The sequence below is a fragment of the Panthera pardus genome, unplaced genomic scaffold, assembly GCF_024362965.1.
Source record: "Panthera pardus isolate Hobbes unplaced genomic scaffold, ASM2436296v1 HiC_scaffold_8, whole genome shotgun sequence".
NCBI classification, from domain to species: Eukaryota; Metazoa; Chordata; class Mammalia; order Carnivora; family Felidae; genus Panthera; species Panthera pardus.
The window spans coordinates 54,368,136-54,391,665 of NW_026527013.1; the positions used below are offsets into that span (position 1 = coordinate 54,368,136).

At 44.1% G+C, this 23,530-nt stretch overlaps 1 protein-coding gene across 9 annotated transcripts in view; it reads right to left on the bottom strand.

Annotated features, from left to right (window-relative positions):
- Positions 1–23,530, bottom strand: part of TMEM40 (transmembrane protein 40) — a 79,947-nt gene that overhangs the window by 46,687 nt on the left and 9,730 nt on the right. Inside the window, exon 1 of one of the 9 annotated variants that reach the window (XM_053898432.1) lies at positions 20,294–20,437. The exons of 7 other annotated variants lie outside the window; for them this stretch is intronic. The gene's annotated coding sequence lies outside the window, so the exon portion shown is untranslated. Of the gene's footprint in view, positions 1–5,282; positions 5,473–20,293; positions 20,438–23,530 lie in introns of those variants that run through there. One more of the 9 variants, XM_019433618.2, reaches the window with a different exon arrangement.

Below are 23,530 nucleotides of genomic sequence, written 5' to 3' on the forward strand. Positions count from 1 at the left end.
GAGCCTGGAGCCTGTTTCCGATTCTGTGTCTCCCTCTCTCTCTGCCCCTCCCCCATTCATGCTCTGTCTCTCTCTGTCCCAAAAATAAATTAAAAAAAAAAAAAATCATGTTTTTCTTGCTCTCTACTATATTCTAGCCCCTGGCTTAGACAAAGGGCTTCATAAAAAGAAGTCATAAAATACTAAATTTAAGAGCTTAAAGAAATGGTAGGCTGGCAAAGTTTCTTTAGCATCTCCTTCTTTCTTTTATATTACTTGTTCACACTCCTTTTTCTTCATTCAGCACCCTCCCCCTTCCTGCCCCAGGCTCACCTTACCCACCCCAGCTCCCCAGGTTTGGCCGTCTCTCCCTTTCTCCAAGCTAGAATCCCACAGAATTGTAGCCGAGAGACCAAAACCGAGGCCCTTAAAAGGAAAGGGACTTGCCCAAGGTCACACAGTGGGGCATCTGGCTATGAACTCAGATCTGAGTCTGAAGTCTAAGCACGGAGGGAACCTCACAGAGGAAGAAGGAAGACGCCGCAGCGTGCACCTCTTCCACCATCTTGTCCCAAGTCCATCCGGGCAGTTTAGTGGTGGGACGACAAGCCGTGCTGCCCAGCCAGCTGACCACAGCCAGACAGACCTGTCATGAATCTAGGTGACTCTTTTGGCCACAGCATACCCAACAAAGCAGCCAGGGCCTAAGGTTGCCTCTGACCAGTGCAGGGTGGCACTTAGGCTAAAACGCGACAACATCAAGTATGCAGAAAGAAGGTGGGTGAGCCCAGCTTAGAGGATGTTCATAGAGAAAGACCTAGGATTTTTAAAAGACCCTCTGAAAGGTAAATAAATGTTAGCACAAGCATCTAACTTGATGTTTAGCGCACAGTAAGTTCATAATCAATGTTTGTTGAAGTGTAGTATGAGCCAACAAGGTGATAGAGCTACAGAGCCAAGCTAACACAGTCTTAGGTCACATTAACAGAAGCACAGAGCCTAAAATGAAGAAGGTGACCCATATCTCACCATCTCCCATCCTAGGTTCAATTCTAGGTTTTGAACAGAATAGAGTCTGGACAGAGATAATCCAGGGGATGTGGGGGGGTATTAAGATCAGACCCACGAGAAGTGGGTGGAGGAGCAGGGCACTACTCTGGGTGGTCATGAGCACCCTGCCAGGAGAGGTGGCAAGCTGAGGAATGGCAGAGGTTGGCTTAGATGTCCTTAGCTCAGAACCTATTAGTCTTTCAAATTATAATCTCAGTCTATGTCTCTCTACTTAACTTTTGACTAAACACAGTTAAATAGTATATAGTTCAACCTTGATGTGCACCCCCAGCTGTATACCAGATACTGAACATCGTGTCTACTAAGGGGGAGGTTCCCAGGGCCAGCGGGAAGCTGTGGCCTTGTCTTTCGTTTCTCTACATTCAGCCAACTGCCATACATTGTGGTGCCAGGTTGGATAGATCTGAACAATGCATTTTAAGCAAATCAGCCTCCACGGAATGGACAAATGGCTTCAAAGAGCCCTGCAGAGAAACTGAGGATGGAGATAACGCCAATCGAGAAAATACAAGCAGGCAGCAGGAAAAGTGCGGGACAGACTGCTGGCCGCTCAAGTCTTGCGTCAGCCACCTTACCAACTGAAAACAACAATGAATGGGATCTCATACGCTCAGTATATTGCCGACTGACATAAGAACAGAAAAACTACTCTAGAGTTGGACTCCCATCCACTATTGTCCGTGATTAATTTCACTCTAAGTGTATATTGGGCCTTTAGACATTAGTCAATCATCACGTACTTGTATGTAATTTCTAAGTCAGTAAATATGTATCTGTTGGGGGTGCCTAAAGCATTTTTCTGGAGAAGCGTATGCAATCAAAAAGTGTGACAACCACGGCTCCAGATCCTTAAACCCAGTGAGACACTAGGGGACACTGCTCCCTGTTTGGGTTATGGGGTTGAATCAGATTTGTTTCAGATTTAGGAACAAAGAAAAATTAGGGGGGGCGGTGTAGCCCCCAGTAAAAATTTTAGAGCCCCTCCCCGCCCCAGTGTTTGCAGATTAATGCGAAGAAACCAAAAACTCTGAAAAGGTTTTCCCCAGCTCTGACTTTCCAAGGTGGGTGCCTATTTAAACAGCCAGAGCCAGGGGTGTCTGGGTGGCTCAGTCGGTTAAGCATTTGACTCTTGATTTCAGTTCAGGTCATGATCTCACAGTCATGAGACTGAGCCCCTACATTGGACTCTGCACTGAGCTCTGAACACTGAACGTGGACCTGCTTAAGATTCTTTCTCTCCCTTGGGACACCTGCGTGGCTCAGTCGATTAGGCATCCAGTTAGGTGTCCATCTCATGGTTTGTGGGTTTGAGCCCCATGTTTGGCTCTGGGCTGACAGCTCAGAGCCTAGAGCCTACTTCGGATTCTGGGTCTCCCCCTCTCTCTGTCCCTCCCCTGTTCATGCTTTCTCTCTGTCTCTCTGTCTCTCTGTCTCTCTGTCTCTCTCTCTCTCTCAGAAATAAACATTAAAAAAAATTTTTTAAAGATTCTTTTTCTCCCTCTTCCTCTGCCCCTCCCTCTCCACCTCCACTCCTCCCTCCCCTTGCACATACTTTCTCTCTCTCTCTCTCTCTCTCTCTCTCTCTCTCTCTCTCTCAAATAAATAACTAGATATCTAGGTAAATAGATAAAAACAGCCAAAGCCAATCCAGCCTCCTTTCTCATTCTGTCATCTTAGTTTCACTGTCTGTCTCCTCTCTCTCTTTTCCATCTTTTTTCCTGTTTCTCTCTTTCCCCCTCTCCCGCCCCTCACACATGCAATTGGCAACAGTGAACACCAGAAAGCAGTCATCCAGAGTGAGAGAAGGAGCTTGCTTGCTCATGAATGTCGGACAGACCTGGATTCAGTTCCCACCATCCCACCACTGAACTGAGATCCCTTCCACTGACTGAGATCACTGCATACCACATTCATTCTCAGAGCCTCAGAAACCTCCCTTGGAAAAACAGGCATGCTTACCACTCAAAAATAAAATGACAACCTCATTTTAAAATCGTCAAAAGGGGGCACCTGGGTGACTCAGTCCGTTAAGCTTCTGACTCTTGGTTCCTGCTCAGGTCAGGATCTCACGGTTAGTGAGTTCGAGCCCCAGGTCTGGCTCTGTGCTGGCAGCGCAGAGCCTGCTTGGGATTCTCTGTCTCCCGTTCTTTCTCTCCACTCCTCTCCCGCTTGTGCTCTCTCTCCCTCTCTCTCAAAATAAATAAATAAACTTAGAAAAGATTTAATTTAAAATAAAATTGTCAAAGGATTTGAACAGACATTTCTCTAAAGAAATGGTCAGTAGTACTCGGAATGCCGTTCCACATGTCATCAATACAGAAATGTAAATCAAATCCACAATGAGAGGTGCACCTGGCTGGCTCAGTTGGAAGAGCTGAAGACTGTTGATCTCAGGGTTGTGAGTTTGAGCCCTACATTGGGTGTAGAGAATACCGAAATACATAAAACTTAAACAAAACAAAACCACAGTGAGATCTCACTTCATACCCTCTAGGATGGCTACAATAAGAAGTCCAGATAATAACAAATGCTGGTAAGGGTGTGGAAAATTTGGAGTCTTCATGTAGAGTTGGTGGGATTGTAACAAAAACTTGTACACGAATGGCCACAGCAGTTTTATTCACAACAGTCACAAAGCGGAAACAACCCATCAACTGATGAATGAAGAAACAAAACGTGATATGATCACACAACGCCATTCAACCACAAAGAGGAACGAAGGACTGATGACGTGTGACAGCAAGGATAAACCTTGAAAACGTGATGCTAAGTGAAAAAAGCCAGTCAGAAAGGATCACTTATTGTATGATTCCACTTAAATAATATGCCCAGAATGAGCAAATCCATAGAGATCATCCACAAAGTAGACGAGTGGTTGCCAGAGGAAGGAGGAAATGCGGGTTAACTGCTAAAGGGTATGGGGTTTACCTGGGGATGATAAAAATTCTAAATTCTAAATTAGATATAAGTGGTGGTGGTTGCATAACTCTGTGAATATACTAAAAATCACTGACTTGTACACTTTAAAAGGGAATTTGATGGCATGTGAATAATGTCTCAATAAAGTTGTTACTAAAGAAAAAAAGAGGACTTCTCACACAGGTTGCTGTTAAGAGTGAAATAAGGCCTCTGGTAGCACCATGCCCAGTACATCCCTGGTGTGGAACCAGTGCGTGAGAGAGATCTCTCTGAAACGGTAGCCTGGAGAGGATTTCAAAGCACAGGTACCCTAGCATTTTAGAGGGCTACACTAGCCGAGTTCTAGGAGTTTCAGAGACAGGGGGAGGGGGTGGGGGGAGGTCCCATTATGTATAGATCTCCACGGTTTGGACCCCAAACAAAACACACCACACACTTCCCTTACACACACTCCTGACTCAACTTTTCTGGCAATTTCTAAACAAAGCAGTATAAAATAATAAGCACATGACTGTCATCTTTCTAGTCGCCCTTAAAAAGAAAATGGGTTGGGCCTCCAGCCGGAAGGCTGCCTCTGAGGAGGGGCTGGGATGCTCCCAGCAGAGGGGGCTCCAGACACTGGAGGGGCAAGTGGGGGGGAGGCGAGACTGGGGTGGGTGGGGCTCCCTCCAGGCCAAGCCACCTGGGTGGGCCTCTCTGACGGGAGCAGGCCTCCCCTCCCCCAAGGCCTGGCTCTGCCTGTTCAGCATTTTCTCCCCAAAGGTGCCTTTGAGCCCAAGGCAGAGGACTGGCCTCCTCACCCTCTCCAGTCTACCGGGCCTGGCCAGAGGACCCAGGGTGCCTCCGAAGGAAGTGTCTAGAGAGCAGCTGCCTTCACCTGCTGGCAAAGCACAGAGACCGGGATGCTTTGGGGGGAAACATCTTTGTTCTCCCAAGTGTTTGGTTCCACAAGGGCAGAGTGGGCGAAGCCTTTAGAGATCTAGTCTGGACGTTCGTTTCACAAATGGGGTAATTGAGGCTCAAAGGCACCAAGGGGTTTTTGAAGGTCCTGCAGCAAGTGAGCAACAGAATCAGGAGTCAGTCACCTGCTACGGGCTGGCTGAAGCCTCAAAACAACCCAGGGAGGTGAATATTTGTCATACTCCCCCGATACCTCCAGAGATGGAGACTGAGGCACTCACCCAGCTAGGAAGGCATGGAGCTGGGGTTCAAGTCCAGGCCCACCTAGGAACCACAACAGGTCAGCCGGTGGAAGAGGCTGTTCTGAAAACTAACCCTTCACCCTGCCCCTCACCCAGCACATGTCCCATTACCTGTGGTCGGGAGGCCTGTGTTGGCTGCAAGGAGAGCAGTGTGTGGACTGTGCCGATGCCAGGCTGGGCAGGGGAAGAGGGAGGCAGGAGAGGCCAGGCCACACCCCAGTGACAGGGAGGGGGCGGGGCATGAGTTGCCCTGGGCCCCACTCACTCACCAGGGTGGCATTCCTTCCTGCTGGTGCTATCAGGGGGCCCAGGCCTTTCTGTCTGACTTGAGTCTTGCTCATGACACCCCAGGCACAGCAGATGGAGCAGCCAAACCCCCAAACCCACCCCCTGGGCATGGCCATGACTGCTGACTCAGGAGGCAGTGATGTAGGGGGTAGTTGCACTGCCCTTGGCTGGGCCAAGCTCTGGGCAGGAAGGAGGTGGGGTGTGTCCCAGATCCCACCTCCACCTCAAGGGTGAGATTGACTCAGGATGCAGCCATGTGGGCCAACCCGATGCTTTCCCAAGGGGTGAGGTTGGGCAGGCAGCAGGACAGGAGGCCCGGGGTTCAGAGGACTGGGGGTCTCCTGTGAATGGAACTGGCAGTGCCCTCTCCTGGTGAGGAAACTGGGCCAAGGCTAGAATATCCACTGCTGTGTGCAGACAGGAAAACACAGGTCCCACGGGGGTGAGGGGTGGGGCCTGACCTCCTACACTGAGGCCAAGAATAACCCCAGCTCAGCCTGCCTCTGCCTCTTACTCACTTATCGAACACTTTGGAAACAGGATAGTAAACAAGTCCTACACTGCCCAGGGGAGCACCCAGGCCAGATAGAGACAGGCCATGACAGGCCCCATGAGGGCACAGCCCAGGGAGCTGTGGGTTCCCAGGAGGGCTTCCTGGAAGAGGAGTCATTTCAATGCTAAGCTCAGGCCAAAATCTCAGAGTCATCCTTGACTCTTTGCTCTCTCATAATCTGTCTGACATATCTGGAAAACCCTGTTGGCCCCACCTTCAACATATCCCAAATCCAGCCTCCTCTCTCTACTTCCATGGCAGCCACCCTGGTCCAGGCAACATGATCCCTAGTCTCTTTGCTCCTGCCTTTAGCCCAGTGGCTGTCCTAATTGTGACAACCAGAGGGATCCAGTTAAAAACCAAGTCAGCTCATGTCCCTCCTCAGCTAAGCACCCTCCCAGGACCCCCACCTCATTCAGGATGAAACTCAAATTCTTGGGGCACTTGGGTGACTCAGTCAGTTAAGTGCCCAACTCTTGATCTAGGCTCAGGTCATGATCTCACTGTTTGTGGGATTGAGCCCTGTGTTGGACTCTGTGCTGATAGAGCAGAGTCGGCTTGGGATTCTCTCTTTCCCATTCTCTCTGCCCCTCCCCCACTCTCTCGCATTCTCTTGCTCTCTCAAAATAAACAAATAAACTTAAAAAACAAAAAACAAAAAACAACTCAAGTACTTACACAGCCCTCCACCATCTGGGACCCACCTCTTGCTCTCTCTGACTTTAATTTCAATGACCTCTCTCACTCTGCCCAGCTACACTAAACTGTGCCCCAAACACTCCAGTTAGGTTCCACCCTCAGGGCCTTTGCACTGGCTGTTCCCTCTTCCTCAAATGCTTTTTCCTAGCTCCTTTCCTCACTTCTTCAGGTATCTACTCAAATGTCACCTTCTCCAAGAGGTCTTCCCTGACTACCTTGTACAAAGTGGTGACTGCCACCACCACCTTTCCTGGTCATCCTGCTTTATTGTTCACCATGTGACATACTGTATGTTTTTTATTATGCATATTTCCTCATTATGTATTGTTTGCTCCGGGACCTAGAACAGTGTCTGACACATAGTAGGTGCTCAATAAATTTTGTTGAATGATTGTGTGACCTGAAAGGGAAGCCCAAGAAGCATTGTAAGGGTATTCCAGGCAGAGGGAACCATGTGTGCAAAGGCTTAGAGGTAAGAGGCATTGCTTGTGTTGAGGATCTGTGAATCATTCAGTATAGTAGGAGAGTAGGGGATGCTGGGGGTGGGAGAAGGGAAAGTGAGAGGCAGGGACTCGGAAGCCAGACCAAGGAGGCTAGATATTATCCTGAGAGCAACGGGGAGTCACATAAGAGGGACATGATCAAATCTATATTTTAGACAACAATTTGGCTGACATGTTATGGATTGGTGAGGCTGTGAGGGGCAGGCATCCAGGCGAGCATGAGCCATGGCAGGAGAGATAAGGACTAGGGACAGTGGTCATTGCACTGTCCCAAACAGTAGTCACCAGCCATGTGTGGCTATGGAGCCCTTGAAATGTAGCTGGTCAGAACTGAGATGTGCTGTAAGTGTAAAATACACACCGGATTTCCAAGACTTGCTATGAAACACAAGAATATATAAGAGCTCACTAATCATTTTTGTATTGGTTACTTGTTAAAAAGATATTATTTTGGATACCCTGGGTGAAATAAAATATGGGAAAATTAGTTCTACCTGCTTCTTTTTGCTATTTTTAATGTAGTTATTGGAAAATTTAAAAATTTTTGTGGGTACATAGATCTCACAATCATTCCTGCTGGACAGCCCTGATTTAGAAGGTAGAACAGACAGGGATTGGTTGGTGGACTGTGGGGATGAGGGAGACCCTCATTTAAATTACAGGTCTCTCCCTTCCAGCTGCTCCTTTCTGATGAGACCGTGGTCTAGAGGCAGAAAGAACGGGCTACAGAGGAAGCAGTTAGAGTAAGTTCTCATCTCGACATAAGCACACACACAAAATTCCTGTCTTTACAGTAAGAACTATCCAGAAATGAGACAGGTCAGCAGAACAGGCAATGAGTCCTCTGTCCCTGGAGGTCGATAAGAAGAAAATTGAAAACCACCATTACACAGAGGAAAGGAAGTTGAGTTGATTAGTTATTTTCAAAACATGGTCCCTGGACCAGCAGATTCAGCATTGCCTGAAAACCTTTTAGCAATGCAAATACTCGGGTCCCATCTTAGTCCTACTGAATGAGCAACTCTGGAGGTGGGACCCACAATTTGTATTTAACAAGCCCTCAAGGTGCTTCTGATACCTGTTCAAGTTTAAGAATCACTGGACTACAGGAGCTCCTGGGTGGCTCAGTCAGTTGAGCATCCTACTTTGGCTCAGGTCATGATCTCAAGGTTCCCGGGTTCAAGCCCTGCGTCAGGCTGTGTGCTGACAGCTCAGAGCCTGGAGCCTGCTTTGGATTCTGTCCACCCCTCTCTCTGCCCCTCCCCTACTTGTCCTCTGTCTCTCGAAAATGAATAAATGTTAAAAACAAATTTTTTTTTTTAAAGAATTACTGGGGAAAAAAAAAAAGAATTACTGGGCTATAGAATACTTCCTGTCATTTAAAGGTTTCAATGAGTGGCACATAGTAGGTGCTCAAAAAAAAAACAAACCATCTTCACCTTCTGTTTGTTTCCTAATCCCAGGTGAAGGTACTTCCCCTCTCGGGGCAAATGAAGACTTTACTTCCTGCAGCACCTGGTTGTATGTGAACTTGACACAGGATAGAGGCACAGCCTCAGGGCATTTCCTATCTCTTGGACATGGGCAGATTGCCAGGACTGCGACAGAGCTACCAGAGGTTTAAGGGAGGCTCCAGCTCAGCTCCCTCCTTAGGTGACCTCACTATCCTGTAGGGGGGGGGGGGGGAGGGGTCGTGATTCATGAGAGAACCTCCCACTGTCCTGTGGGCACAGCTGATGGCCCCAGGGAAGCCAGGTCAGCAGATGAGCGTGGCATCCGGCTTCCCTGCATTCCAGAACTGCCAGCGGGGGCCGCCTGATTCAGCAAGCACGTGCACTCTGGAGGCAACAGACAGCGTGTGGCTACGGTCTCCACATCCATATAAATGGGGAGATGGCAGTCCCTATCCACAGAGACACTATTTGTATACAATGCTTGGAGCAGTGTCTGCATACAGTCAGCCCTCAATACCCCTTGGCATTCTTGTGATGAGGCCACCGGGATCTCTCAGGCAGGTGGGAACTACCCAGGGACTTCTTGGGTTTGAGAATTATGCCCTGCAAGTGTAGGGGGGAAAGAATGTGTACCTACTATGAACACCCAGGAGTCTGGTTCTCTATGTGAATTTTTGCTTAATCACCAAATGGACGTATGTGAGGACAGGGCTTGTCTTTTTTTTTTTTTTTTTAATGTTTATTTACTTATTTATCAATGTCTTTATTTTTAATGTTTTTCATTTTTGAGAGACAGAGTGCGAACAGGGGTGGGGCAGAGAGAAAGGGAGTCACAGAATCCGAAGCAGGTTCCAGGCTCTGAGCTGTCAGCACAGAGCCCGAGGTGGGGCCCAAACCTAGGAACCGCGAGATCAAGACCTGAGCCAAAATCAGACGCTTAACCGACTGAGCCACCCATGTGCCCCCAAATATTTATTTATTTATTTTGAGAGAGAGAGAGAGAGAAAGAGAGAGCACAAGCAGGGGACAGGCAGAGAGAGAAGGAAATAGAGAATCACAAGCAGGCTCCACACTCAGCGAGAAGCCCTACGTGGCACTTGATCCCACGTCTGCGAGATCACAACTTCGGCCAAAACCAAGAGTCAAACACTTAACCAACTGAACTACCCAGGCGTCCCGAGGGCAGAGCCTGTCTTAATCACCTCGAGACATTTGTTAAATGGACCCTCTAAATCAGGAGGCGTTGTCCCCATTTCATGGACAAGAACATTGAGGGTCAGAGGGCTGAAATGATTTCCAAATCACATAACTAACTGGGAAGTGGCTGGGTCAGGATTCGAAGCCAGGTTACCCTGAACTCAAAGCTGGGATTTTTCTACTCCTCCATGCAGAACCCCCGACCTAAGCTCCTGGTTGAGAAGTCCCTGAGCATGTCATTGAAATCCATCTTTGAGGAGTTAGCCTCTGGCCTAGACTAGAATCTTTGCAACTCCATACTCTCTCTTTCTGAGGACTCTTAAAGCTTTGACTCAGCAGTGCAGGGTAAAGATCCAGGAGTGTCTTTGATATGAAACATATCTGTTATTTACTAACTCTGAGACTTTGGGGGAGGGCAGCCTCAGTTTCCCCATTTGTAGAATGGGGATGATAATATATTTTTCTAAGAAACTAATTGCAAATAGACATCTTTGACACAATCTGGGAAGTGTGAATGTGGATTCAATATTAGATTATTTAAGGTCTACTGTTATTGTTTGTTAGGTTGATGATAGCACATCAGTTATGTAAAAACAACGTGATCTGTTGGTGATGCACAGTGAAGTGATTACTAGTGCTACGACACTGTGTCTTAAAGGTGTGCTTTAAAGCAGTTCAGCAAGGGGGACAATGTGGGAGCAGGAGACAGGAATCACAATTGGCTAAAGTCGATAAGAGCAGAAGCTGGGTGATTTGTAGGTGGGAGTTCATTATACAATCATTTCTACTTCTGTGTATGTTTGAAGTTTCCATAACAAAAGTTCTTAAGAATGCAGCGTGTCACTGGACCCGCATTCCCCAGCATCTGAGAGGTGGTCCTGTTCTTCAGTAGCATCTGGACTGTGGCTTCCATGTCTTTGTTGAAAGCCGGTATGGAAGCATTTAGCAATGGGACACCAGGAGACTCCTAGCGGGAAACACTAGCCACGAACTGTGAACTGTCCTGGTGTTGTCTGACCTGCAAGTCCAGTCGTGTTCTGTAGAAGGGGCTCGACAATCTCTGTAAATAGGGAAGTGTGAGTTGTTAACTTTCATGACAAATAGAGTGGAAAGAAGAGATGGGGGAAGGGAGAAAGGAAGCGAGGAAAGGAGAGAAGGAAGGAAAAAAAGAAAGAATAAATGGAGGGAGGGAAGAAGGGAGGAAGGAAGGAAGCTTTGGAGAGCATCTTGAGATCTAAGACCAAGTGTTTGGAAATAGCTCATCTCTGCTAGAGCAGACAGGGCCTTCAGCCAGGGAATTCTCCTAAGAACTCTGGGAAGTGACTCTCCTGCAAGTGCTGTCTGGACTGAGCTCAAGCCCAGATGTCACACGACACATCTGTCCATGGGCGTCAAGGGCAGGCCCAGGACACCCACTGATGAAGCCTGCGGATGTTCAGATGCAAGCCTGTGTGTCTGGAATGGCACCCAGTTGTCTGCCTGGAGGACGCACCCGCTCCTCAAGGCCTGACTCACGCATCCCACCTCTCTCCCCTGTATTCTCATAGTCCTTCCCTCAGCCATCACACATCAGCGTATGTCTCCCCGGTAGGTGTGATGATAATAAAACAGCAACAACTAACAGCTACCATTCACTACAGGCTTGCCGTGTGCCGGGTATTCTGCCAAAAGCTTTACCTCCTGAGGTAGGTGTCATTATTTCCATTTTACAGATGTTGAACTGAGACTCAGAGAGATTGAGTCACTTGCCCAAGCTCACACAGCTAGAGGGTACCCAGACTTAGCTCTATTTTCCCACAAAGTAGTTGTTCTAAGCTGCAGCTCTATTCAGCTTGCCTCTATATCCTCCTGTGCCTTGCAAATGGCCTGGCTCATTGGTAAAGGCTTAAAGGGACACTCACTTAAATCCTTGGCTTCCCCCCAAGGCTGGGGGTATGCCACCCTTTCCCAGCACCCTGCCTGCCTCATTCACTCCTCAAATTTGTGATAGAACAAGAGTTCAACTTTGTTTGCTTCAAGCCACAAACATCTTTCTCCATCTCAGAAAAAAGTGTAGTCTTATAAATAGCCCAAAGCTGAGAGCTGGGAGGTCTCCAGTTATGGAGTTCTGGCTCCAGCTGTGTGACTTTAGCCAAATTGCTTAATTTCTCTGGGCCTCATTTTCATAGGTCAAATGGAGAAATCACCTACCACAGGAAAAAGTGTCTGAGAGTGCTCAATGAGTGTTTCTTTTTAGTTCTGAGGTAGAAAGTGAAAGAATTTATCCAGGCACCTCTGAGGTGGTCTGGGATCTCACAACATGGAGTACCAGGAGATGGGCAGACAGCCCTGCTGAGATCCAGGCAGAAGTGGGACCTAGGGGGAGGAGCTTGTCCTCCCTGGGACCAAGTGAAATAACCCCTGGGCCAGAGGGGTGTGTCTGGGGACGAGAAATTGGTTCCGATGCCTGGGCCTTCTCCTCGGGCAACACCTTAAGCCCTGACCACGGACCAGTATGAGTGAGAAGGAAGATTTGTTGACAAAACCCATCTTCAGACATCTATTGGGCACCTACTGGTGGAAAGTTCAAGAATTAACCAGTTCTGACCCCCATTCTAGATTAATAGCTGGGCACATGATTACCAGAATAAAGATTACATTTTCCGAGTGCTCTAATACCTATGTGTGGCCAGCCAATAGATCGTAAGAGAAAGTTCTATTCCAACTGGAATGTGGAGGTGATGGCAAGAGTCAGAGTAGCAGTATTTGACCATGAGGCAATACTGGAAAGGTTAGCTATAATGAGAGCAGACATGTAAATGGCAACAATATAAACCAGAAAACAAAGAACCATGTCTTTGAAGTGTGGAAAGAAAGTAACTATCAACTTCAAATTCTAAATCCACCTAAATATTTAAGAGCAAAGGCTTAATAAAGACATTGGCAGACAAAGAGTGATTTCCAGATTTTTGCTGGGAAAAAAAAAAAAAACTTTCATGATTTCCTAGATCAAGAAAAAAGAAATAGGGGCTCAGTTGGTTAAGTGTACGACTTCAGCTCAGGTCGTGATCTCACAGCTCATGAGTTCGAGCCCCACCTCAGGCTTTGTGCTGACGGCTAGAGCCTGGAGCCTGCTTCAGATTCTGTGTCTCCCTCTCTCTCTGCCCCTCTCCCTCTCCCTCTCCCACTCATGCTCTGTCTCTCCCTCTCCTTCAAAAATAAACAAACATTAAAAAAATTTTTTTTAATAGAAAAAAGAAATTGAACACAAAAGGAAGAAAAGAATTGAAGGAATTATTAGTAAAGAGAATTGGTAAACATGGGTAAATCTAAGTGCTCTCTGAAATAATACATAACTTGAGATGTATAAATACAAGGTAGAATTCAAATTTGTGATGAACAATAATACACAGCAGCCTGGATATATTGGAGTTAAGGTATTATAAGATACTTGTATTATCCAGGAGGTGAGTAGAGGTATTAACTTATAAATTAAATTTGGATTTTGGTAAATCAAGTTTGTCTGTTAAAATGTTAAAGATAATCCCTAATTATCTTGATATCATTAATTTGTCTTTAGATGTTAAAGATAATCCCTAAACTAATAAACTAGAGGGGCGCCTTGGTGACTCAGTCACCTGGGTTGCAATGACCACGCAGAGCCTGGTTGGTATTCTCCCTCTCTCTTTGCCCCTCCCCACTCACACTCTCTGTCTCTCTCAAAATAAAAATAAATAAACTTAAAAAAATAAACTAATAAAATAGAATGTACAACTTCCATCAAAGGGAAAAGAAGGGAGGGATAAAGAAAATTCAACCTATCCAATAACAAGCAGGAAATAGCAAAGAAAAGGCAGGGTAAATTGCACAAAATATAAGTGAGAATAAAAGTAAGCCAACCATGTCAGTAATCATAATGAATATAAATGGACCAGTTTTGCCACCTGACCAAATTGGACTTTAAGAAATTCAATGTTGGTGGGGCGCCTGGGTGGCTCAGTCGGTTAGGCAGCCGACTTTGGCTCAGGTCATGATTTCGCAGTCCGTGAGTTCGAGCCCCGCATCGGGCTCTGTGCTGACAGCTCAGAGCCTGGAGCCTGTTTCAGATTCTGTGTCTTCCTCTCTCTGACCCTCCCCCATTCATGCTCTGTCTCTCTCTGTCTCAAAAATAAACATTAAAAAAAAAAAAAAAGAAATTCAATGTAGGCATCTCAAAGTACTGTAGGAGAGGTGGATTTTTAAAAACTTTATTTTGATACAAATTATAGACTCATAGGAAGCAGGAAAAATAATACAGAGTCCCACATACCCTTCACCCAGGCTTTCCCAATGGTGACACCTTATATAAATGTAATACAAGAGCAAATCCAGGAAACTGACATTGGTACAACACCATTAACTAGTCTACACACCTTATTCTGTTTTCGTAATTTTTTACATGTGTGCAGTTGTGTGCATGGTTTCTATGCATTTTAGTCCATGTATACAATCATGTAACTACCACCAAATCAATATACGGAGCTTTATACCACCACAAATAAACTACCTTGTACTACTCCTTTTATTTGTAAACTTGTTACTAAATGATGCTCAGGCACTTGGGTCACCATTTGGAAAAATATAAAATTAGATCCATATCTCCCACCATATAGAATACCAAAAGTCATAGCTGAGACCTGCTTACCTCGAACAAAAGCCACTAGAATCATAAACTGATAGGAATCCTGAGATGGTGATTTTTAAAAGTTTCCAGAGGCTGAGTATGCATTAGCATGAGAGTGAAAAACTCCTGGGGGGTCACAGTCTTAAGGAGAGCCCCATACTTCCATGAGTTTTACCTCCAGGAACTTCACCAAATTCCCAGAATGAAGGGCCAAGAGACATCTCCTCCCAGTTCTGACAGGGGAGGCAAAGAGTAACCGTAGTGAAATACACCCAGAGTATTCTCCCAAACAAAGGCCTGCTCTAGAGGGAAAAAGGCTTTTACCAATCCTTATCCTATCTGGGGGAAGGACATTTCTCTCACTGCAGCTCCCACTAGCCTTTCTGCATCAACTTAAGTGGAGGAATTAAGCTAAGAAACATGCACAAGAGTCACAGACCAGGGACACAGGTGCATGGAAATACTGACATTTAATCATAAGATTATAAACCGCTTCTCCTCTTCCACCCCTTCCCACACCACAACAGGGCTCTAGAATAATAATAGATTAAGGTGGAAAGAGCTGCAAGATGCGGATTCTCTCTGAGGAGGAGAATCCAGGGAAGCCCAAAGTCAACAGGGAAGATGAAAACAAAGATGCTAGAAGAATGCGAACCCTCTAGCAGCTATATGTACAGGAAACACTAGGCACAGCCCAGCTCCTAGCCAGATTACCATAAATAGTCACACTAGAGGGTTATTTACCCCAGTTCCTATTTACTAAAACAGCATGCCTGACTTCCCACAAAAAAAAAAAAATAAAATAAATCACAAGGCATGCTAAAGGATGAGAAAAAAAGTTTGAAGAGACAAAACAAGCATCAGGACCAGATGCAGATATCACACAGATATTGGGAATGTCAGACAGAGTATTATAATAACTGTGATTAGGGTGCCTGGGTGGCTCAGTCGGTTTAGCATCTGACTTTGGCTCAGGTCATGATCTCATGGTTCGTGGGTTCCAGCCCCGCATCAGGCTTGGCTGACAGCTCGGAGCCTGGAGCCTGCTTCAGATTCTGTGTCTCCCTCTCTCTCTGCCCCTTCCCCACTCACTTCTCTCTCTTTCTCTCAAAAATAAATAAACATTAAAAATATAAAATAAAATAACTGTGATTAATATGTTAAGGGCTCTAATGGAAAATGTAGACGACATGTAAGAGCAGGTGGGCAATGTAAGCAGAGAGATGGAAACTTCAAGAATGAATCAAAAGGAGGGGCGCCTGGGTGGCTCAGTCAGTTCAGCGGCCGACTTCGGCTCAGGTCATGATCTCGCGGTCCGTGAGTTCAAGCCCCGCATCGGGCTCTGTGCGACAGCTCAGAGCCTGGAGCCTGTTTCAGATTCTGTGTCTCCCTCTCTCTGACCCTCCCCTGTTCATGATCTGTCTCTCCCTGTCTCAAAAATAAATTAAAAAACGTTAAAAAAAATTAAAAAAAAAAAGAATGAATCAAAAGGAAATGCTAAAAATAAAAAACACTATGATAGAAATGAAGAATAGTTTTGATGGGCTCATTAGTAGACTGGATGTAGCTGAGGAAACAATCCATGAAGATGTCAGTTCTCCCCAGTTTGATCTATTGGTTCAACATAATCCTAATAAAAATCCTGGCAAGCTATATTATAGACATCAACAAACTTGATTCTGGGGCTCAGATCAACAAACTGATTCTGATCCTGGTTAAGCATCCAAATCTTGATTTTAGGCCAGAGCATGATCTCAGGGTTCATGACATCAAGCCCCGCATCAGAATCTGTGCTGACAGCATGGAGCCTGCTTGCGATTCTCTCTCTCCCTCTCTCTCTCTGCTCCCTCACCTGTGCACATGCACACACATGTGTGTTCTCTCTCTCTCTCTCTCTCTCAAAATAAATAAACATTAAAACAAACAAACTGATTCTAACTTTTATATGGAAAGGCAAAAGACCTCAAATAGCCAGTGCAATACTGAAGAACAACAAAGTCGGAGGACTGATACTATACAACCTCGACACTTGCTATAAGGCTACAGTAGTCAAGAGAGTATGGTATTGGTGAAAGTACACACAGGTAGAACAATGGAACAGAATAGAGAGCCTAGAAATAGACCCACATACGTATAGTCAACTGTTCTTTGACAAAGGAGCAAAGGCAATTCCATGGAGGAAGGATAGTTTTTTCAACAAATGGCATTAGAACAATAGTATGCCCACATGCGAAAAACAAACCTAGGTAGAGACCTTGTACCTTTCACAACAATTAACCCCAAATTAGTCAGAGACTTACATACAAAACATGAAAGTATAAAACATCTAAAAGAAAATATTGAGGGAAATCAATATGAGCGTGAGTTTGGTAAAGAGTTATTAGATATGATACCAAAAGAATAATCTATGAAAGTGGGACTTACTACTTTATTAAAAGTAAAACTCTCTGCAAGAGACACTGTTAAGAGAATGACAATATAAGCCACACACTGGGAGTAAATAATTGCAAATTACTTTTCTGGTAAAGGACTTGTATCCAAAAATAGACACATTCAAGACTCCTAAAACTCAGCAATAAGAACACACCTCACTGAAGAAGATACAGAGATAGCAAATAAGCATATAAAAAATGCTCACCATTATTGTCATAAGGAAATTGCAAATTGGAACAACAATGAGATACTACAAGGCACCTATCAAAATGGCCAAAAACACCAAAAACCAAAAACCAAAAAACCCAAAACTGAACCACCAAACACTAGTGAGACCGTGGAGCAACAGAAATTCTCATTTATTTTTAGTGGGAATGGAAAGTGGTTCAGGCACTTTGGAAGACAGTTTGGCAATCTCCTATAAAGATATAGATAGCTTATAGCACATGATCCAGCAGTCCCACTCCTAGCTTTATATGCAGCTGACCTGAAAACTCATGTCCACCCAAAAACCTGCATGTGAATGTTTATAGCAGCTTTATTGATAATCACTAAAAACTGGAGGCAACCAAGATGTCCTTTGACAGGTGAATGGACAAAAAAAACTACAGTACATCCGTGCAATGGGATATTATTCAGCATTAAAAAGAACTGAGCTATCAAGCCACAAAAGACAAGAAGGAATCTTAAATGCATGTTGTTAAGTAAAAAAAAAAAGCCAATCTGAAGAGGCTACATGCTGTATACTTCGAACTATATGACACTCTGGAAAAGGCCAGACTATAAATACCGTAAAAACGATCAGTGGTTGCCAGGGGAACCAGGAGAAGGAAGAGGAGTAATTAGATTAAGCACAGAGGATTTTTTTAGGATGATGAAGCTATTCTATATGAGAATGAGTACTTGATACTATTTCTTAAAACTCAGAACTTTTATAGCGCAAAGAGTGAATCTTAGTATATTCAAATTTTATAAAACCATTCAGGAGTTGTCAGGGGATTCCAGGATGGAACACAGAATGTGACAAAGCAATTGAACTGTATTACAAATATATGCAACCACTTCACTGAATAGAGTGGGGGAGAAGAGTGTTGATATAAATCCTTCAGAAATGAATGGAAGGTGCAAAACCAAAGGCAAAAGAAGATATACATAGTAGTATACTATACTTGATCAAATTGTTTCCCATGGGGATACAGGCTAACGAATCTGCTATTGCTATACATATACACTGGAACTGAACAACTAGGTAATGAGTGGCTGATGGTGAAAGCCAGGTTTCTTATTGTTGGAGTAGGATGTTACAATTAATTAAAGGAAGGAGGCTAGGGGCACCTGGGTGGCTCAGTTGGTTAAGTGTCCAACTCTTGGTTTCAGCTCAAGTCATGATTTCATGGTTGTGAGTTCGAGCCCTGCATTGGGCTCTGCGCTGATAGCGTGGAGCCTGCTTGGGATTCTGTCTCCTTCTCTCTTTCTCTGCCTCTCCCCTGCTTGCTCTCTCTCTCTCTCAAAAACAAATAAACATTTTTAAAAAATAAAAGAAGGAGGCTAGAATAATCCATGAGGTAGTGGATAAGAATTGGAAATAATGGGGTACCTGGGTGGCACAGATGGTTAAGCACCTGACTCTTAATTTTGGCTCAGGTTATGATCTCATGGTTCATGAGATTGAGCCCTGCATTGGGCTCTGTGCTGACGATGTGGAGCCTGCTTGGGATTCTCTCTCCCTCTCTCCCCACCCCCCACTCTCTCTCTGTTTCTCTCTCAAATAAATAAATAAACATTAAAAAAAGAGTTGAAAAAAAACAGTTGGACATTAGCACAAACTCATGTTTAGCTTAACAGAGATAGAAATGGTTACATAAATAAATTTTATAGGTATTTCGATGAGTAGGTCCTTGCTGCTCCTTGCTCTGTCAGCTGAGAGGGCCTACAACCAATGACACCCCAGTAGCAAAAAGTACATCCAGCACCCGAATCTTCATTTCTAATACCATTCTCCAATAAAAGAAATCAGGACTCTTTAGAGAAATGGCTGACATTGGACTGGGTCAGGAAATAAACAGGATGAGTCTGAAGCACCTTGTAGTACCAGAAAATAAGGAAGTGCTCAAACACGCACACACGTGCGCGCGCGCACACACACACACACACACACACACACACTGATCAAGGTATGTCAAAAGGATACAAGAACCAACTGAAACTGCTCCCAATGGCCAAAGCTGAAATAATTTGAGCAAAAAAATTAAAGTAGTACCACATTATAACCCAAAGTATAAAATAAATATCCACGGGTCCACAATGATATAAATAAAATGATTGAGTACATACATAAATGGGAGAGAACAAACAAATATCTAGCACAAAAGAATTTAAAGTAGTATATGCAGATATTCTGCCCTCAAGAAGCATAACACCCCCTCACCCCTAAAATGTAGGTTGTGCTTAGTGACTTTCTTCCAAAGAGCACAGATGGAAAGTGGAAAGGGAGGGGAAAAAAGAGTCACTTTACAGTGGAGAAGCTTGTGAAACACTATCTCAAGACAGGTGATCAAGGTCAACATTAATGGAGATAATTCACACTGATAGTATGGAGTATTGATAGTTGATGTGATGTGATGAGAATGGTGCTTTACCTCTGTGCTCTTCCTCCCAAAAACAGATTACCCCAATCTAACCACCAAAAACATCAGACACATCTCAGTTGAAGGTCATTCTACAATATACCCAAATAGTACTCCTTAAAACTGTCAAGGTCATCCAAAATAAGGAAAATCTGAGAAACTGTCATAACCAAGAGAAGCCTAAGGAACCATGCATGTGGTATCCTAGAGCAGAAAAAAAAAAAAAAGACATCAGGTTAAAAACTAAGAAGATCTGAGTACAGTATGATGTTTAATTAATAATTTATTGGTAGGGGAGGAGCCAAGATGGCAGAACAGCATGGAAGTTTTTTTTTGCATCTTGCATCCATGAAATATAGCCAAATCAACACTAAACCATCCTGCACACCTAGAAAACTGATTTGAGGATTAACACAACAACCTGTACAACCTGAACCACAGAACTCAGCAGGTTGGTGGCGCAAAAAGGTGAACTGGGGGAGAGAGAAGCCACAGAGGGCAGGGAGCTGTTTTTGCTTGTGGAGAGTGGACGGATATGGGGCGGGGGGAAGTACAGGAAAAGCACCCCCCTAAAAGCAGCTGGAGAGAAAATGGAAAAGTAGAAACAGCTGCAGGGACTGCAGGGGCTGAACTAAAAATGGAGAAATGAGAAAGGAGAGGGTTTAAATTCCATTAAGACTCTATAAACAGAGGGAGTGCAGAGTCTGAAACTCCGCAGCTTTATACCTGGTGGTGCTCTGGTGGGAAAGGCAAATCCTCAGGAGCAGAGTGAAGTCTGGGGGGGCCACACAGCAGAGGCAGTTTCCCTGCTGGGAGGACATTAGGTAGAGGCAGTGCGCCCCCCAACAGGCAAAGGTGCCAGGAGACCCCGGAGTACAACCACATTCGTCGGTGTTGGAACAAGGTTGTCAAGGCTGATGCCTGGCGCCAGATGTGTGTTGTGGTTTTCCATAATCCCTGAAATGCTGCTGCTACCCGATCATGTGAACTTTTTCTGGGGCAGGCTGGCACCCAGCTGCAGTCTCTGGGAATAGGTAGCAGCACAGTCCCACGAACATTCCTGGGTGCAACTGGCACCTGGCCATTGCTTGGTGAGACCCTTCTGCAGAGGGTCTCAGCAGGTCAAAGCTGCAGTCTCTCTGAAGTGAGGGGTTGGGAAACACAGCCGTATCTGAGATAAAACTCAGGAGGGAGGTGCTACCTGGCAACCTGACAGCTTGGTCAAGGACAGTGTAAAAGCGGGGAGTGAACGGAAGCCAGAGACGAAGGATGGGTGCACAATTGCTAATCAGGGAGAGCAGAGTTCCGATGCTAGAGACTGAATAGCCGGGGATGCCATTTTCACCCCTTCCGCACATCCACAAACACACCTACAAACACCACAACAATCCACCCCAGTAAGCTAAGCAGCGCCATCTAGTGGAGAGCGGAGCTGTTACACTAAGTCCTGTGGAACTGGGCCAACCTCACTCTTCACAAATACCACAAGTCTCTCCACCTGCTTAGTTTCCGGACTATAAAGTGCTTCATAATTTGACTTCTAGGGGAAAACAATGTAATTTCAATCATATTTCAGTCTGTTCGCTTGTCTGTCTATTTAATTTTCTTTTGTTTTCTTTTTGTTTCTTCTCTTTTTCTTGAATACAGAAAGAGAAAAAATTTATTTTTATTTTCAATTTTTATTAAAAATATTTTTCTTTAATTTTTTTCTACTACATTTTTTACTTTTTTGTAAATTTTTCAAATTCTATTTTCAAATTATTTTCAAAATCATTTAATTTTATTCTATTTCATTGTATTCATTTTAAAATTTTTCAAACATTTTCCTTTTCTCTCTCTCTTTTTTTTATTTGTCTTTTTTCCCCTTTTTTCCTCTAATCTATCAAGCTCCTTTCTACACCCAGACCAAAACACACCTAGGATCTAGCATCATTTATTTGATTTGTGTGTGTGTGTGTGTGTGTGTGTGTTGTTAGTTTTTTTATTTTAATTTTTTTACCTTGTTAATTCCTTTTCTTCCTTCAAAATGACAAAATGAAGGAATTCACTCCAAAAGAAAGAGCAGGAGGAAACTACAGCCAGGGACTTAATCAACAGAGATACATGCAAGAAGTCTGAACCAGAATTTAGAATCATTATAATAAGAATACTAGCTGGGGTCAAAAATAGATTAGAATCCCTTTATGCAGAGATAAAAGAAGTAAAAGCTAATCAGGATGAAATAAAAAATGTTATAACCGAGCTGCAATCTCAAATGGATGCCACGGCAGCAAGGATGATGAAGTAGAGAAGTGAATCAGTGATACAGAGGACAAACTTATGGAGAATAATGAAGCAGAAAAAAAGAGGGAGACTAAGGCAAAAGAGCACGATTTAAGAAATATAGAAATCCGTGACTTATTAAAAAGGAACATCAGAATCATAGGGGTTCCAGAAGATGAAGAGAGAGAAAAAGGGGTAGAAGGGGTATGTGAGCAAATCATAGCAGAAAACTTTCTTAACCTGGGGAAAGACACAGACATAAAAATCCACAAAGCATGGAGGACTCCCATTAGATTCAACAAAAATCAACCATCAACAAGGCATATCAAAGTCAAATTCACAAAATACTCAGGCAAGGAAAGAATCATGAAAGCAGTAAGGGAAAAAAGTCCTTAACCGACAAGGGAAGACAGATGAGACTTGCAGCAGACCTACCCACAGAAACTTGGCAGGCCAGAAAGGAGTGGCAGGATATATTCAATGTACTGAATCAGAAAAATATGCAGCCAAGAATTCTTTATCCAGAAAGGCTGTCACTCAAAATAGAAGGAGAGTTTAAAAGTTTTCCAGAAAAACAAAAATTAAAGGAGTTTGTGACCACTAAACCAGCCCCGCAAGAAATTTTAAGGTGGGCTTTCTGAGGGGAGAAAAGACGAAAAAAAAAAAAGACCAAAAGCAACAAAGACTAGAAAGGACCAGCGAACACCACCAGAAACTCCAACTCTACAAGAAACATAATGGCAATAAATTCATATCTTTCAGTACTCATTCTAAATGTCAACGGACAAAATGCTCCAGTCAAAAGACATAGGGTAACAGAATGGATAAGAAAACAAAATCCATCTATATGCTGTTTAAAAGAGACCCACTTTAGACCTAAAGCCACCTTCAGATTGAAAGTAAAGGGATGGAGAACCATCTATCATGCTAATGGTCGACAAAAGAAAGCTGGAGTAGCCATACTTATATCAGACAATCTAGACTTTAAAATAAAGACTGTAACAAGAGATGAAGAAGGGCATTATATCATAATTAATGGGTTTATCCATCAAGAAGACCTAACAATTATAAATATTTATGCTCCAAATGTGAAACACCCAAATATATAAATCAATTAATCACAAACATAAACTCATTGATAATAATACCATAATAGTAGGGGACTTCAACACCCCAACTACAGCAACGAACAGATGATCTAAACAGAAAATAAACAAGGAAACAATGGTTTTGAATGACACAGGCCCAGATAGCCTTAACAGATATATTCGGAACATTTCATTCTAAAGCAGCAGAACATATATTCTTCTCCAGTGCACATGGAATGTTCTCCAGAACAGACCACATACTAGGACACAAATCAGCCCTCAACAAGTACAAAGAGATCAAGATCATACCGTGGGTATTTTCAGATCACAACGCTATGAAACTTGAAATCAATCACAAGAAAAAATGTGGAAAGGTAACAAATACCTGGAGATTAAAGAACATCCTACTAAAGAAAGAATGGGCTAACCAAGAAGTTAAAGAGGAAATTAAAAAGTACATGGAAGCCAATGAAAATGATAACACCACAACCCAAAACCTCTGGGACGCAGCAAAGGCGGTCATAAAAGGAAAGTATATAGCAATCCAGGCCTTCCTAAAGAAGCAAGAAAGGTCTCAGATACACTACCTAACCTTACACCTTAACAAGCTGGA